Here is a 12,257-nt window from a genome sequence, read left to right on the forward strand (position 1 = left end):
GAAGAAGAAGAAGAAGAAGAAGAAGAAGAAGAAGAAGAAGAAGAAGAAGAAGAATCTCCATCAGGTGGTGTGTGGATTATAATTACCCTAGTGAATGCAAAGATTTTAAGAGTTTAAGTCCTGTGTTTGATAGTCCACATGGGACCTCTACCTTTCAATAAACACAAGAAAGGGTAGGGCCATGCATCTGAGCACAGCACATTCATTTGTCTAATTCTAAATATCCCACAATCTAAGAAAAGAATATTTTCTTCGTTATTGTAAAACATGTAAGAAGTAAGGGCTTTCAAACTGTATCTAAGCACATGAGCTATTGCCAAAGTCCAAAGAGAAACACTTTTTTTTTCTTTTTCCTTTTGGTTTTTAAAGACAGGGTTTCTCTGTGTAGCCCTGGCTGTCCTGGAACTCTCTCTGTAGACCAAGCTGGCCTCGAACTCAGAAATCAGCCTGCCTCTGCCTCCCAAGTGCTGGGATTAAAGCGTCACCACGCTCGGCTAGAGAAAGACTTATTATCTATGCAGAACATTCTAGAAGCTTGGTGACCAGGGTGAGCAGCCTTCACACCAATATGGCCCTTCCGAGTTGATGAGAAGTCCTAGAGTTAGCTGAATGCAAGGAGCAAAGGCTACCTTGTTCATAGATTTCAGTCCCTGTCTCATAAGAAGTAATCTTCCAATCTCCATCTCAGAAGGGAAAGTGAGAGGAGAGGGGAGGCAGTTATCAGCTTAGTAGAGGTCAGCTCCACCTTTCCTCAAGAAGTGTTTGACTTCCTGCCGATATTCACATTTCTAAAAATCATGAGGTGTGGGAGAGCAGAAATCAGGGTTGGTTTCTCAGTCCCTGCCCAAGGCTGCCCAGCATTTTTTCATTGTGTTGTGGGCCGTTAAGAGAAAAAAAAAAGCAAGCTTTTGTCCTAAGATAAAATGGGCTTAAGTGGATAAAAATGCAGTATTAAATTTCACAGCATGTTGATCATCTTTATTCAGACACAAAGCTCTACAAGGCATCTCGAGAAGAGACTGAATTTCTGATGGTTGTGGCTGTGAACAGAGTCCTTAAAGAAACCAATTTCCAGCTGCACCCACCTGTTTACTGTTAGAGGAAAGGAGCCAAAGGGCTCTGTGACACTGAAGCAATGGGGGAAAAGCTAAATATGTAAAGCTAAAAAGGAAAGGAGTATATTCATCCCCGCCCCAGGTGATCTGTAGCTTGTTTGTGTTCGTCTTACTACTTGGCTGCAAATCATATATAAAATCCATTCATTGCACACAGAAAGATACGTCAGTCACATTCATTTAAGATATTCCCTTTGTTTTCACATTTCTATAAAACATAAATTGCCCATATTCCATCTACTATGTACGTTATAACAGCACACACTAACATGTGCATTTGATAAAAGAGAAATTGAGAAATAAAAAGGCATCAAAAGTAACAGGCATGTTAATATATAGACTTGAAAGGAAACTGATTTTGTTCTATAAGTGCTTATAGTATTTATAGTCTGACTTAGAAATGAACCTTTAAATAGGAGAACAACTACAGATGTCTTCAATTATCTGTAAAAGGACAATTGAAATAATTAACAACAAGCTTGTTCAATGGAGGGAACTGAAAGTCATATACATACACACACACATACTGCTAGTAATAAGGTCTCACTTGCTTACACATATAATAGTGGCTTTTCGCTTTCAGATATTCTTCTGGGCATCCTTTTAAAATTATAGAAATTATATGGAAGGAAGAATTTTAAAGCATTTTATTTGCTTGTGTGCTAAATCACTTTCCATAAGCAAAAGAGATATTCATTTTTACAAAATTGTCTAAATCTCTTCTGAAAGAATTACAGATAGTTGCAATTCAACAAATGAAGATCAAAATATCTCATAATTCTCATGCTTATCCTTCACATAGTTTCTCTAGTCATTATACATCATTATTCAATTTAAAAACTTCTCAACACCTTTTACAAAGATATTTTAAAATATCTCATAATTCTCATGCTTATTCTTCACATAGTTTCTCTAGTCATTATACATCATTATTCAATTTTAAAACTTCTCAACACCTTTTACAAAGATTTTTAAAATTATGTAAACATATGTGGAGGTGGGTATGTATGAGTGAGAGTGCAGGTGGGGTCAGAGGTCAAAAAGGTCAAAAGTTTGATTGCATGAAACTGGAATTATAGTTGTAAACTTCTGACACAAAATCTTAGTCCTTTGGAAGAGCAGAAAATGTTTTTAATCATGGAGCTGTCTCTCTAGCTCCTGTCTGCTACATATTAGTCATATCTTCAAGGCATTTAACTAAGGGCATCCAACTGTGATTCTGAGTTTTGATATCTGGGACATATTTATTTCAGTGATCTGGTAGCTTAGCTATGTATGCTAATTGGCTATAAAAAACTATCTATGTTAGTAAAATTTATCAGATCATCTGGAAAGTAGTTCATGTGATCACGCACAATCACATGTGTACAAACACTGCACAATAGTTAATGTGATGGGTATATCACACAATCACATGTACACATGCACTGCTAAAAGGGGTGCAAATTGCTCCTCATTTTACTGAGAAATTAATGTAGTGTGACTTTTTTCTTTAGCTAAAAGTAAGGACTGTTCAGAGAGCCAAAATTGTTGAAGCTGTTCTTTCTGAGAAAAAAACCCAACAACACTCTTTTAAACAATACTATGGGTTATTCACAGAGTTGACCCCAAACAACTTAGATAATGTTAATGTTTTAAGAAATATCTGGCTTTCAGTCAATCAGAAAAGACTCTTGGGAAGAAACCGTCATGGCCTTCATACTTCACTTTAAAGAAAGCTGTTTTGAATATTTAGTTATTACATCATCAGTTGTTCCATTTGGAATGCTGACAGGGTCTTTTTAGTCTAATTTTAGGCAAAGCCAAGCATTTTTAAATTTACTTTTCAGTTGAAAGGTGTTGGGGATCCAGAAATCTGGGTGTTTGTGTGAGAAGTTGGGGCAGAGTCTTTTCTTCGACCTCAGGTGGCAGAATTGTTCCAGGGAATATTTTCCACTCTCAGATCCTTGGGAATGCACTGAATTTCTCCAGAGTAATTTCAACAAATTGAAATTTAGAATATGTCTATACTTTCTTTTTCTGTCTGTCTGTCTGTCTGTCTGTCTATCTTTGCTCTTCTGCTTTATCACCAGCTCCCTTTCCTCTCTTTCAGTGAATTAGGACAATGGTTTGGCATAAAGATATTGGAGCCAGAACATCATGGGTCCTATGTGATGCCATCATCCTCTAACTGGGCAACTCTGGTGAGTCACTTAAATTATATATGATTTCCATTTACTTACCTTTACAATAGGAACAGTTGTACTTTGTACATCCCCACATAGCAGGGTCAGGCACCTCATAATCTTCATAAATGGTAGGTCCCCATTTTCTTCTATCCATACCTACAGCCCTCTGAGTTATTCATTCTCCTCTTCTGCAAAATTGGCTCATTACCTCTACTTCACACTATTTCTGTAGCAGCGAAGTTGATAGTATATAAAAACGTGACAGAAGCCTGGCTCCAAGGAGATGCACAAGAAATATTAATGTTGTTCTTCCAACCTTACCCATGCTTCATTTATTATTTATTACTTAATTCATACTTTAGCACCCTTAGGAGCTTTTATACGGCAGTTACTTTCACAGGTCACCTTCAATTCTTTGAACCATGACAGGAATCATGAGAGGCAAGTCTTGTTTACTCAAGGAAAAAGCTGAGCTTCAGAGGAGAGGGAGTCATTAATACTGCAAATTCTTCCCTGAAGTGGAAATTTCTGGTTTCTTTGGAGACTCAGTTGTGTTATGTGATTTTTTTTTCTGGAAACTGTCCTATAAGAGGATGTTTCTGCTGAAGCAGACACTCAGGATGATGTTTTACTGAGAACAGACACATAGTATTTTTCTTGAAGCAGCCTGGAAAAAAAAAGCATGTGATATTTTGCTAGAGCAGATGCTTGAGAGAACGTGTTTGGAAAGGATGTAAGTATAACCCACCAGACAGTGGACGATATTCTGTGGCATTGGTATGCCTTACATTTTGCTGGTCATCATTGGGCTTTGTTGATATGGGTATTTGCTGATGACCCTGTATAATATTGGTGCACCTTGTCATTCCTTGCTGGTCAATGTTTGTCATGACTTTATAGAGAGAAAAGCCACCAAAGACCTTCTGGTGATATTCTGGTGGCTTCTTGTTGCTTCTTTGGACTCCAACCAATTGACAGAGTTTCTTCTGGATAGACCTGCCATTGCTGACTCATGAATAGTGTTTGTGAGTTGATCAAGCTACTGCTGCTGACTCCTGTGAACTGAACTGCTGATATCCTGACAACGAACTGCTGATCCTGACAAAGAAGATTGGAATTGCTCCAAAGAACTATTTCTAAACAGGGTCACATCCTTCTTTACTTTATTCATCTTTCTTTTCTACTACCTCTGGTGGGTGGTGGGTTAGAAGGGAGGTTAAAGCACTTAATAACACTTGTTAAAAGTAGGTTTTGAAAAAAACAAAGCCTACACCTCCCATCCTTTAAAGAGCTATAAGATCAGGAAGATTTGGCTTCAGGAAGAGATAGGGGCAAAGACTAGTGAAGCTCAGTTCTAAGAGGAAACTCCCATGACACTGTGAAAATGTGTCAAGGAAGCAGAGTATCCTTGGAAGATCTCTGTGGTGTTCTGTGGGATGATGAGCCATTTCCACTGGGCTTCTCACCCTCAGCCATCTCTGATGCCTCCTAGCTTGTCCAGAGCAGCAGAGATTGAATGAACTAGATTCCTGCAGTGCACAGAGGACTGAAATCTTAAGCATCTCCCTGGAGTTTGTACCCGCCAAAGATGTTCCAGGACTGCCTAGCTCTGAAACAGGTGCCCTAATAATACTGAGACTACATTTTCTACTGTTTTTTGTTTTTTTAAATAGGAATGGGAAGTTGGAGTAAGATTTACAGTAATTTAAAGTGAATAAGAATTTTTCAAACCTTTTTGAACAGCTGTGTTGGTGGTTATATTCTCAAACTTGCTACATACTCATTTTACAAATAAGCTTTTCTGTAATTTAAATGTCCAAATATACTCTACAAGGCACAGTCTCAAGTGCGCTTTGTATTATTTATCACATGAAGTTTAACATCACATTAGCTGTAAAAATGCCAACCCTGCTGAAGTAGTCATTAGTACTATTTGCCAAGTATTTATCCTCCTCCCACACTTTAGCCATAGGATAGAATTGCACTTCCTGCCCCCTTGTGGCTGTGGGAAGCTATGTGACTGAGGCTGGTTGTGATCAAAAGGGACATGTGTCATCTCTGCTGGAGGTGGTACAAACACTTAAAGTGTTTTCTTTCCCTGGCATTGTGACTGACCATCAGCATTCAAGATGATTTCAACACGTAGATGGAATGTTGTTAAAAAATTAAAAGTGAAAGGAATTTGAATTTCTTCCGTGAACCCTATTATCTAATTTTAAATCATAATCTCTTTATCCTTTTGGGTTTTGGTTTGGTTTGTTTTCCCTTCATTAGGAATTTGCTAAGAACTGGTCTAGACTTCTCTGTGTAGTCCTGATCAGCCCACTTATTCATAATCTTCATGCTTCAGCCTTCTGAGTGTTGGGATTACAGGCATACACCATCACACAAACTCCTCTTTTCCTAAGACATACTATACATATTTACGAATCATCCCTTCTTAAATTAATTCATCAGTAAACCACACAAAATACAAATGTATATTGTTAGGATGAAACATCATGATTGGAACAGAAATCATAGAGAATAGAATGTTTAAAACTCATTAGAATACATCAGTAAGACAGAAATTCTACAACATGTGCTCAATAAACCAACATTTGGAACATAACTACTATTAAAAGAAATTTCAAGAAAGACCTGACTTTTGTGTCAAGAACTATTAATTTTTTAGAAAATATATTCACAAGGTTTTATTTCATCATTAACTTCAATGTCTGTAATATTTATGTCCAAAATGTTCTTTAACCATCATGAGATAATACAGAAGTGGAACACTGGGAAGTTCTCTTTCTTTCTCTGGCTACCAGATGTTGCTGAAAGAGACTCCTGACAAATCAGAGACAGCTAGCTCTCAAGTGAGGCATGGAAAGAGTTGGGCCAAATGTCTTCCATACTTTAGTCCTGTTTCTTAACCTTTGGAATGAGCAGCTCTGCATGGGTTTCTATAGGCTTTAGAAAAACAAGAGTCTGACAGCCAGAGGCTCCCTTGTTGATGCTGACATAAAAGTGTGACTCCTTGATTCAGAATTTGTAACCTAAAAGTTCAGGGCAGATGTAGCACTGGACCAAGCTATAAGACCAGGAGATCAGAGCTGGTGCATATAGTCTTCTCCATTCTATTATTAATAGCTTGCCTTGAGGAGTTAGTTATGCAGTCTCTTGTCCACAAAACCAAGCAATCAGTTTACTGTTCAGTACGGATGTTAAATATTGCTCAATACAATAACATGTCCCCCACAAGAGCATGCTCTAGTATAGAAATCCCTACTGCTTTCTCTAGCTCTACTTTCTACAGAACACAAATGAAGACACTAATTTTTTCAGGCTCTAATCATTCATTCCAGATTCTGAGTTGGAAACTAAGTGGAAAAATTGTGGTCATGTTGACAATGGGTATCATTTCAATGGCGTAAACTGTGAAAACATCTACTTTAATATGTTCATGGTTGAAATAATAGATGTAGTATTTTCCTGGTACTCATATCATCATAGCATGTAATCTGGTATATCCCCAAGGCTACCCAATAGCTTTATCTAAAGGATGGAGGTCATAGACACCATTGTCTAGTTAGGCCTTCATGTAGTGCCTTGTGGAAACAAAATCTCTCCTGAATTACAAGAAGAAATGAAAGAACCTAACCTAAAATTTAAAGTTCCCACAAGTTCTATCTTCCTGTTACCATTGAGAAACATTGCTGAGAACAAAGAGAGAATAAATTCAACTCAAATGCCAAGATATAGGAACATGGTTTAGCAAATAACAGTGAATCCTTTGACTAGAATATTCTGAAAAACTTAAAATAACAACAACAAAGACCATGGAGCAACTGGAAAAAATCTCAAGATTATTAGTATGCTTCAAAATATTCTAAAATATGATTTACCCATATAATTCATATTATAATGAACAGTTACACATACAATAAGCCAAAAATGCTTTCCCAAGTCTGTTCTCCAGCATTTTATGTGTACTGTACCATCATGTGCTGCTATATGCTGGCTGTATGTTAATCTCTTCAATAATTGCAATTATCCTCATTCCAGCAAATGTCATGAGGTCTGACTAAAGGTCTCTAATTCTTCTATCTCTCCATGTTCTCATAAATAATAACTCAGAGCTCCATGACAACAAGTACATAGAAAGTTTTACAAATCTCAAAAAGCCTTAAAATCCACAGATTCTTATAAAAATAAGGTGCTCCTGTTTATACAGCAGCTCAGCTTCAACTATCAGTTGATTCTATGCAATAGAACCAAATGAAAAGAACAGCTGTGCTTGGGGGCTAGAGAGATAGCTCAGCAGTTAAGAGCACTGACTGCTCTTCCAGAGGTCCTGGGTTCAATTTTCAGCAACAACATGGTGGCTCACAACCATCTGTAATGGGATCCAATGCCCTCTTCTGGTATGTCTGAAGACAGCTACAATGTACTTATATAAATAAAGTAAATAAATAAATCTTTAAAAAAAAAAGAACAGCTGTGCTTGAGTGTTCCATACCTGCATAGATTTCAAGTTAAATTGAAATTCAAGATGTCTACTCCCCAGTCTATGTGAGTTGTATTTCTGCTGTGAGTTACAATTGCTAGGTTAACCAACTTGGCATCCAATCATACTGAAATGCTGCCCTTCATCCTTTGGAGGTGTAGTGTAGAAATAAAGAAAGCTAGTATTTGGAAATGCATAGAGTTATTCATCTTTTTACTTCTGTGGATGACATTTTCGGTATTCATTGTTAGAGTTAATACAGGCTCAATTTGACAAATTTCTTGGGAAGCATAATTAGTTAAGTGATTTGGATTTCATCCTTTCCATATAATCTTTTGCTATCATGTGCAAGATACTTGTTCACCAATGTTTTCCTTGACTTAGGAGAAAACAAAATCATCAGCTGAGCATCCAGAAGGGAGCAAGTCCATGAGTGAGTGAATATTATTCTTTTCATCTTTTCTCTAACCCCCTTCTTTCCTTAATCCTGCAGGCTAGGAGGACTTTCTTATCACTGTGATATCAACATTGTATTCCCATTCTCCAGCTTTTACTGCATACCAAACCTTGGTGACTTTATTGGCAACTTAAAACTATTGGTCAGTTGGTGATTCTAATGGTAGCTCCAGGCTTGCTGATCATGGTTTGGCTCACACAGGCACTGCTGTTAGCAAGTGGCCAGTTGAGAATTCATCTACTTCTTCAAAGTGTGCATAATTGACTATTAGTCTCCCAGCTTTATGTTGTCATGAACAAGCCTGGAATAACTTTCCATGTTGTGAAACAATGCACACTAGAAGACACGTGAGAGAAACCCAGTTTTCTGATGACCTATAGGCTGGAAGGCAGAATCAATCTCTCTATCTTTATAGTCTGTTCTTGCCTGGTAGCTTGATCAACAGAACAGAATTATGCAATATATTATAAATCCTTCTGGTTGATTGAATTGCTGCAAAGAAATAGGGCCATATCCAGATTCCATGACATCTAGCCATGGCAACTTAGAATCAGTTTTGCTAAGAAGACTCATCAGTTTTGTGTTTTCTTTTTCTGTTCAATTTTTTTGTTTTGTTTTGTTTTTGCTTTCATTGTTGTTGTTTTGCTGTGCTTTTTATTTTCTTAGAATGTGATCTTTAGTAGAATTCCTTGATTCTAGATCAGTCCCAATTAATTTGCCAGTAGTGAGTTAATTAAAGATCAATTTTATTAGGCAGAATTTTGAATTGAAAGGTTACCTGAAATGGTGATATAAGATCTGAATAGAAACAGAAGCCTTTTGCATGACATGTAATTACAAAGTCCCTGACTTCAGAATGGGGATTTAAATGTCCAACACTCATATAGGCTGGGCCTACATAACACAGGCACAATCAGATGCCTAGCAAGAAGACTAGGAATTTTGACTAAACGGGGCTGTTATGTCAGCCATGATTTTAGGACAGTCTTTGGTTACTGGTTGTGGGAAAATTTATTACAACCAGTAGCAAAGATCTGAAGACCACCCCTCCCCACCACATGTACTTATTTCTCATTTCTTAGAAGCACAAATACATTTTTAAAACCCATACTTCTTTTCTATAATTACAGACCCTGGCTGTTACAAGACCAAAAAAAAAAAAAAAAAAGGGAAGCAATATAACCACATTTATATTTTTTAAATACCAATTTTAACAAAATACTAAAATATTCTAACATAAGAAAAACATTAAAATGCTAGGTGAAAATAAATTACTACTCCAAAATCAGAAAACAGCTACTTCCAAAGTTATGATTAAATTATAACCCTAACAGAGGAAAACTGAGAAATACCTGGTTTTCCTTAGTAAAGAAGTGGAGTTTTTGCATTAAAAATTTTTAGCCATCCAACACTATGAGCTAACCTGAACCCCTGGGAGCTCCCAGGGACTAAGCCACCAATCAAAGAACATACAAAGAGCATGGGGTGGACCATGGCTCCTGGCACATATGTGTCAGAGGACTGCCTTGTCTGGCCTCAGTGGGAAGAGAATAAACCTAATCCTGTAGAGACTTGATGCCCCAGGGAAGGGGGATTCAAGAGGGAGTGAGGTGGGAGAGAGGGTGGGTGGGTAAGGGAGTACCCTCTCAGAGGCAAAGGGGATGTGGGATGGGGTGAAGAACTTTTAGAGGAGGGACCAGGAAGAAGGGAAATATTTGGAATGTATATAAATAAAACGATTTAAAAATTTTTCAGCCACATTTTTGACACACACACGTGCATACACATATTTTCAATATTAACTGCCCACAGAGGCAAGAAAGGTTTATATCAATTACATTATATTCAGTTTCATCCCAGAAAGGAATTAAAGTACAAGTTTTGAAACAATAATAATAACAAGGAAGTAAATGACTGGAAAGAATGTAAAATTCAAAGTAGAAGCCAGAAAACAAAACCAGAAAGAAGTCAACAGTGTTGAGCATGCCAGCATATTTTGTTAGAAGCAACAATAATATGTCTTAAGGCTCCCTTCCTAGACACCAAAGCACACTTTCTGCTTGTGGTTTCAAATACATACTGGTCAGAAGTTGGTCATCAGGAGAAGAAAAAAAAATCATTCTTGATGAGAACACTGAGAGCAAGTTTTCACAGATATGCCCCTAAAGAGAATCCCATTCGGTGTTCCAAACAGCACCCTGAAGAACAGGCCCCAGAAAATTGAGACTCCAGTAGGTCTGACCATGACAAAGCACTGTGGGTACACATTGACAGTGTTCTTTAAACATAGGCCCTACTGATCATTTTCAACTAATCCCAAACCAAAGACATGAGATAAGTGGATTACTTAACCTTCAGATGATCTCGGAAAGCATGGAGTTGTTCAAAAAGAGAAACATAAAAGCCATTCCCTACAGGTTTTTCTCTTATTTTCTCGGTGTCATTAGGCAAGGTCAGGTGAACTCCTAGTGTGGATTACTACCACAGCCTTGCAATTGACTTTCTACTATTTTAATGCCCCCCCCCCTTTAAATCATAATTTGCTTTCTCTAAAACAAAGCTATGCTTAAATGCCTGAATGGCCCAATGAAACTCAGAGTGAATCCTACCCTCCTAAAATTGGCTGCATGCTTTGGGCCTCCATCTACCTGTTTGTTCTCCACTCAGTTCCCAGCCCATCTTTCTGAATGGACTTCTTTGAGGCCCCAAGAAGCTCATGCTCTCTTGCCCCTCAGGATTTTGTATGTGCTTTTCCCTCTGTCTTAAACACTCCTCAGCCATTTGACCTCTCCCATTGACTGGAACTTTCTTTTCCCAATCCAGCACAGAAAGTGTTTTTTCAACAAAGCCTCTTTGCTTGTTGATCTCCCTCTGTAGACCATAAACACTGCCTGCAGAGCACCTCTATCTCTTTCTTGATCATTTTAATCCTAACCAGTACAATGCCAGAGGTGTTTAGTAGATATTTTCATATTTATTTATTAATTAGTCAATACTAGTTATCACAGAAAACTCTTTAGAACTAAATAGTCTGTGTTACTCCTTAAAGGAAGATCAATTGACTCCTTGAAGAATACACAAAGATTTTTTTTTATAATGCTAAGAACACTGGAAAGCCAGCTCCCTCACATAAACTGAAACATGTATACTACTTCTGCTATTTCCACAAATGTAGGACTGAGATTTTCTTGTCAAAGAAGCTGTAAGCCAACAAGGACATATATTAAGGCTCTGCTCTGTGTAGTCTAGAGCATGTACTATAAAAGCAATGCTTTTGGTCTTGATGAGTGAGTTTCTTAAACATATATCAAGCCAAAGTAAAAGAAGAAAGAGTGGTGGATACATATGAAGACAGACAGGCAAACATCATCAAATTAGGTATTCAACATATTCATCAGAAATCATCAGGAAAGTTCCATTGACATAGTCAGCTTGTGTTTGCAATGGAGAGAGTCCTAGACAGAGGATAGTAACTCTTCAGGTAAGACATTCAAGTAAAAGAACAAATGCTAACAGACAGAGATAAATATCAAACTGTGCACTCACAATATCTCATAGACACCAACTGGGGAAATGAAGCAGTCAGCTGGGGTCATCAACTGAGCTTTCACCCTCCATGGATAAACCTCCCATGCAGGAATTTTAATATTTGGGAGACAACAGCAACCTCTATTGGAAATGATTTGCTTTCCAGCTATCGTCTAGGACATGATGTTTTTATTCTTGGGATATTTTGCTGTTGTCTTCCCTTCTTGTCACAGAGTTAAGGGAACTCTTGTCTGCAGAATCCACTGCAGAAAAAGGGCCTTGGTAGTCACTTTGAGATAGACAACTCTAATTCCAGAGGTAGCTTCTCAAGGAGTTCAAGTAGCAAATGATAATGTACCAATACAATGCATATTACAACCCCCATATGTTACACTCTCAGCTCTCACTGCCATATCATACTACAGATATCATCTTTTACCGAACCAAGCACTCAACAGCTAAGCTGGCTAGTACTGCAGGTTGTTCTTGAACTCTAGATT

This window comes from Mus caroli, chromosome 14 (assembly GCF_900094665.2).
Source record: "Mus caroli chromosome 14, CAROLI_EIJ_v1.1, whole genome shotgun sequence".
Taxonomy (NCBI): Eukaryota; Metazoa; Chordata; class Mammalia; order Rodentia; family Muridae; genus Mus; species Mus caroli.